The 6,732-nt window shown below is 32.7% G+C and overlaps 1 protein-coding gene across 4 annotated transcripts in view; it reads left to right on the top strand.

The window, feature by feature from the left end:
- The first annotated feature begins 1,944 nt into the window (after positions 1 to 1,944).
- Positions 1,945 to 6,732, top strand: part of LOC143251960 (RNA-binding protein RO60-like) — a 60,938-nt gene continuing 56,150 nt past the window's right edge. For 2 of the 4 annotated variants that reach the window (XM_076503366.1, XM_076503363.1), the window contains exon 1: positions 1,945 to 2,075. The gene's annotated coding sequence lies outside the window, so the exon portion shown is untranslated. Of the gene's footprint in view, positions 2,076 to 2,351; positions 2,373 to 6,732 lie in introns of those variants that run through there. The other 2 variants (XM_076503364.1, XM_076503365.1) reach the window with 2 other exon arrangements.

Raw genomic sequence — 6,732 nt, 5'->3', positions numbered from 1 at the left:
TCAAACTCGTGCATACAGTTTAAAAATAATAATTATTACGTGCGTAACTATTGAATAAAGATCTAATATCATACTGAGAAAATATACAGGTTGTTTTCCTAATATAATAAATTTCATATTCTGATACCTGGAGACTAACGTGTTTGTGCGATTAACAGGTAACATAAATTTCAAACTATTTTGTTTGATAATAAGATATACTATTGTTAGAGATGTAGTTTACATTGTTTATATTTTTAATGTGAAATAACACCATTTTTATTAATAACATTTATTTTGCTTACATGTTCATACTTTGTTATATTTGTATCAATTATGAAATAATAATTTTTCAAATAATAATTTCCTATAGGTGTAAAGAATTATTTACACACGTTAGTTTCTTATTAGACATATAGCTAAACAATGAGCTATCTGTTCTGTGCCAACGACGAGTAACGAAGTCCTCTGCTGGTACAGCGGCAAGTCTACAGATTTGCAACGCTAAAAGCAACGGTTCAACTCGCTTCGGCAGACTCATCAAATAACCTGATATGGCTTTGCTATAAGAAAAAACACCCAATAGTATCGAAACTATGGGAGATATTTTCCGCTGAGTTTGGTTTGATTTGTTTTGAATTTCGCGTAAAGCTACACGAGGGCAATCTGCGCTCGCCATACCTAATTTAGCAGTGTAAGACTAGAGGGAATGCAGCTAGTCATCACCACCCACTGCCAACTGTTGAATTACTCTTTTTCCAACGAATAGTAAGATTGACTCTCACATTATAACACCCCATAGCTGAAAGGGCGAGCATGTTTAGTGTGAGAGGGATCCGCTGAGCTACTAGGGATAATTTATACATTAAAATACGTAAATTTTCCAATTATATATATATACTTTTATTATTATTATTATTCAGCGTCGTCTCATTATCTGACATTTTTTATCTATGTCTTTCCTTTTAACGTTAGATGTTGTGGTGAAGCTCAGCTCTCATAGTACATTTGATTCAACGCATAGACATAATAAAATTTCCATCGCTCACATCTTACTTTGCGGTACCAGAAAATTATGATATAACTACCAAAAATAGCTCCTTTAGGTAAGCAGTGCAATTCGATATGAGCCACCTTTAATTTAGCAGTGTAAGACTAGAGGGAAGGCAGCTAGTCATCACCACCCACTGCCAACTCTTGGGCTACTTTTTACCAATGAATAGTGGAATTGACCATCACATTATAACGTTCTTACGGCTGAAAGGGCGAGCATGTTGAGTGTGACGGGGATTCGAACCCACGACCCTCAGATTACGAGTCGAATGCCTTAGCTTCCTGGCCATAGAATAGCTCTGAGTTTTTCAAGCACAAAGTGTTAGCCCACATATCCGTTATATTTTGACTAATATGAGAATTAATTACAATGTTGGACTCAAGAAGTCAAACTCTAATGGCTGGTATATTTGACCATGCGAAAGGTATCATAAGCTAATTTACTCTGATCCTGCCTTAAGGCTGGTAGTGATTGTGATAAGTAATAAAATCAAGAAGGGTATACGCGCGCTCCACTTTTTGTATTGCTGGCGCACAAAATATAGTTAGTAATAAGAAAATAAAGTATCTTAGATTAATTTACTTGAAATTTCAAGTGTCATGGCTGTTGAGGATTCCTTCTAATTCTTTTGTCAGACGGCTAAACTCAAACGTCTCAACATTTTCAGCAAAATGCACAATATCGTGTATTTTATCTGTAATGTCTATATTTCAGAGAACTGAAATTTTCGCCCTCCTCTTTCATTTTCATGATCCTTAAAAACATGTGAAAGCGTTTTTAACTTTCGTGACTCCTATTTTAAATGTCCCATGTTATGACGTCATGAAACAATGCAACTGCTTTGAGACAAAAATAAAAGTAATGGTTTTAGTGGTGTCAAAATAGCAAAATGCTAATAAATAATGAATAACATGGTGTTTTACTTATTGAAATTAAACTAGAATTTAATAAAAAGAATAATAAATCATTACAATGACGTCAGTGCATGCCGTAGTTTGTAAGCTGTGTTATAATTAGGCCTATACTTGAGCATTTGAGTTTGGTATGTTTATGTTATTGTAATTTACATGTTAATTACCTGTAACTTGATTTTTTGTAATTGTTTTTAAGTTACATTCTATACCATGATGATATTCAGGTGCTATTCCGTTACTCTTTATATGTGTTGTTGTAGATTTTTTTTTACCATAGTTGGAACTGTACAGAGCACTATGGTGCTGTTAATGTTATTGTCATTCACGAGTCGTATTTCACAAAGTTCGTAACCAATGTCTTCGAGTTACCAAACTTATTATTACTTGACTAATGTTACTATCAGTATCTATCAAGTTTTATATATGTATGTATATATATTTTTAGTTATTTTACTTTTTACACAATTCTTACTTACTTTTGTTAAGGTTTTTAATAAAAAAAAATAAAATAAAAATCCATAACTGTGCGTTTTTTGTTAGTTTACTCTGGTAATTTTACTCTTAATTGTAAAATGTTTATTATTATTATTAACTAGTAATGACAAATGTTTTTCGTGTTTCTGAAGAATCTGTGGCGTAACTTTACATTAAACTTGACAAAGAACGTCTTCATAATTTTTATCAGTTATTTCACTTTATCATATAATACTCAGTGCCATGTTAAGCGACTTTTATTTTTAAGGTGTTAAAATTCAGATGGTAGATGAAATATTTAGGTCAAACCTGAGACTAAACTTATATTTAAGTTGAAATGTTTATTTTATTATTATACCAAGCTTTGGCAACCTTTGTAATATTTCATCCTATTATTTTTCACACAAGAGTTTGGCATTCAAATGTATCTTATTTTTGCAATATATATATATAATGCTCCCATGTTATATGTGTATAGAACTTGGGTAATAATTTGAAGCACAGTTTGTAAGAAATATTCTAATCTTTTGAATCTTGCTGAGGAAGTGTTTGTGCTACTTTCTTTATTGGTGTTGGCAATTTAAATCTATAATAATAATAGTGTAATATCTTTCCATAAATGCAATGTAAAACTTGACTGCAGCATAAGAAATAACTTATAAAATGAGTATGTAAATCTAGAAATAATTAGGAACAGTATAAATGCTTTCTAAGAGTGTAGAAATTATTAAAGTGTTTAATGTAATAGTTTACTTAATGTGAGACTGTTTTTAGTGAGAGCTGTGGATAAATTAGAATTTGCATGCCAACTGATAAAGTGCAGAAATTATAGTGATGTGGGACACTAGTTTCTTGTACTAAGGAACATTCTTTTAAGATGTTTTGGAGATATAAATATACATTTGACATTTTTAAGATACCTTCAGTAGGCTAGGATTCAAGGTTTATATTAAATATTATCAGAGAGATACAGTAGCAACAGGTTGGACCTATGAATAGCTAGCTAACAGTAAATTATACTTTAGAAATGGACTCTTAGTTAAGCATGTTAGGCACTAGGGTATTTGGGAAGTTCTAGACATCTTAATTAAATGTGGGATAAAATGGCAAAGGAGCTTAGATTAAGCTGATTATTTTTTTAAGGCATGAATTAAGTTTTCAATAACTATATGTCTGCAATGTGTTATATATGTAAGTCTAATAAAATCCTTACAGGAAGTTTTACTGCAGGATATATAATTATATTGTAAACAAAGATAAAAAAAGTAAAAGTTGTATAAACATGTTTTTCTCACATCAGTTTAATTCTACTTATTTGGAAGCTCAAAGTACTTCTGAGATATGAAGATACAACAAAACCCTAACAACACAAATTCATTGGAAAACTTCATTAGCAGTGGTTACTAACAGAAATGATTTGTGTAATCCTACATATGTATGCCCTTCCATTCTGAAAGCTGAGAAAAAATCTAAAAGCGTGTATTATCTCTGCACTATATTTCCAAAAATAAAACGGCTGTCAGAATAACACTGCAAATAGTAATTCGTGCTTTAGTAGATCTACTATAATTCTGATGAAGAGTATTTTTGGAAGTGTACGAGATGGCTAAGGTTTTAATTTTGTTTTTTTCCTGTTCTTACAAGAAAAATTAGTAATATTCAATAGCATTTTAAACTTTGTTAAATTATATAGCAAAGACTTTTTCAGACTCTCAGGAACTTTTCCCACAACTGATGTGAAGCTAATTGGTTTTTAACTACTGATTGTCTTCTGTTGTCTGTCCATTATTCAAGGACAGAAAAAGTAGTAGCAAGTGGTTCATATTTTTGGTCCTTCATCTCCTTCAAAATTTTTGGACAGTTATTAGTTGGTTTAATCATTCTTTCAACTTTCCGGTATTTTCGTGACAAGCTCAGAATTAATTTGATAATTCCATTGAAGTTTGTTTCCATTCAGGATCTGTTCAGGATGAGAAATGGTGTTTAAATCTTAATTACCAAAAACTGAGAAATGTGTAATGTAGTAACCCAGCTATTTCATAATCATCACATATTAGCCTTTCTGTATCACCCCTGAAAGTTCCTACTCCCATGTTAGTAACTTGCTTATCCTTAATGTATTTAAATAAATCTTTTACTATTAATTTTTACATTTTGAACAATCTTTTTTTTTTCATATAGCTATTTTCAGTTTCTTCGTTTCTCATTTAACCAACTCTTGGTTTTTTGTAATTCTCTAAATCTTTCATCATAGCATTAAATTTCTTATATATATATAATTGGTTTCTTTAATTGTACCCTTTATAATGTTTATGAGACATCCTGTTATTTTTTCTTGGAACTGTATTATTTTTGTTATAAGGACTGTACCTGTTGTGTATATCAGAAGATTTATCCTCTACCATCATGTGTTATTCCATTTAAGGCCTGCTCAAAGAATTACTAAATGTTATAATAACAATACTGTTTTTGAATTTCTTGTATTATAAATAAATTCAAAACTTTATCTTCTCTTTTCTGTTCAGCTGAACTCTTTACAGAAGCTTTAACATTTTATCAGTAATTACACTTCAATCATCTATTTTTTAGATAACTGAAATGCTCCCATTTCACAAAAACCATTTATAAAATTACTATATCTAAATGTTTAACTTATTTGTCAAATATGAGAAATATTCCAGTTCAATTACCTTCACTCACAGTTCTAGCTATTCTCAATTTGATTGCCCTCCAGTGTGCAAATTTTTGCTCTCCATTAGCCTTGAAACTTCCGCCTCATGATTTTGCTATATTTAAGCAAGAAAATTAGCATACAGCCTTTCTCCCCCAGTAGGAGTGTGACAAACCTTCCTATCGTTACTGGCTGTTCTGTACAGTCAAATCCAATTTTCACTTCTCATTTGGCATGACAGTGATAAGACCTGATGCTTAATTCAAACATGATTTTTCTTAAGTAACACATTTAGATAATATTCAGTTACTGATGTTTGAATTTCAAAGTATTGTTTATAATCCCAGAGCTGGATTTATTTATTTGATTGTGAATTATATTTCTCACTCAGTTACTGTTAGTCAGTCAATATTTACGTATTCATAATTTTATATTATGACTACAGTGGCTACACATGTTATCAGCAGTCATCTCTCTATGACAATGGCATTATCGGTAGAGGAGCTGTTGGCCATAGTTTGTTTGGATATGGCTTTCATGTGAGCCAAGGAATCTTCAGACATACATTCAATTTTCATCAGGGCTACTTTACATGTAATGGATCCCACTTCGATACAGTATCCATATTTTGCACCAGGTGATCTGTAAGGTCTAAAATGCTACCAATTGAGATGTGTTATTCCACAAGGCTATTTGCAAGCTCTTCCACACAGCATATTGCATTATAAATTATGTTTATAAAGTAACAACAAGAGAGCAGAAAAAGATTGCTTCTCATCTCTAACATTCCTTAGATTGTCAAATAGGGAAGGGTATCCTTTTCCAAATAGGGCTTTGTGATCATACATTGCATTTTCTCAAATGATGCATTCCTCCAGACTCTCCAATGAGTTTCTTCTCTCCTTTCTTCCAGTGGAGTATGGGAGTCCTTGCCACTTATCAGCTCCAAGCTGTTAGAGCAGTGGATCATGGGTAAATCGTCACATGTGTGCATAATTTCACTCACTCTACCTGTTTAGAAGGCATGACTATCCTCTTGCTGTGGGTATGATGCAGCCAGTCTGGATTGGATTTTTCTATCCATTTTGCGGTTTGCCTTTGTGGCTGGGAATCCTCTTGCCTACTGCCACCTGGATGTCAGTTCCTGAGCAACTGATTTTGGTTGGAGCTGATCTAGTCATTAGAAATCCTCATGTGGGAGTGTGCTGGAAACTTCCTCCTACCATGATGCTGGATGTTACATCCTTAATGTTGATTGGTTTTGGACTGAAATTGACCCTCCACATTGTATTCCCATCTTTTTTGAAATCATCTGGAATTACATTCTCGGGATTTCTTTTTTGCAGGTTGTGCTGGATTTGTGCTTATGATGATTTAGGTTTTCATAACAGAGGCTTTTCTTCCCTTCTGGTTCCTATATTTGAGGTGAATGGTTGAGGGCTCTTTTCCTGCCATGGACTGGTCTAGTTTCTTGTGATTCCCACAGGTCTGGACTGGAGTTGACCTCTTGCTTATCATCAGATACACTCTAGCCACTCTACACTCATTCTGCTTCTTTATTGAGTTGAAAAATGTTACCTTGTTCTGCTTTTTGATTGTGACACCACACCTGTTGGCTCTGCAGGAGTGAAAAATATACA

The sequence above is a fragment of the Tachypleus tridentatus genome, chromosome 6 (assembly GCF_004210375.1).
Source record: "Tachypleus tridentatus isolate NWPU-2018 chromosome 6, ASM421037v1, whole genome shotgun sequence".
Taxonomy (NCBI): domain Eukaryota; kingdom Metazoa; phylum Arthropoda; class Merostomata; order Xiphosura; family Limulidae; genus Tachypleus; species Tachypleus tridentatus.
This window is presented reverse-complemented; position numbering and strand designations above follow the sequence as displayed.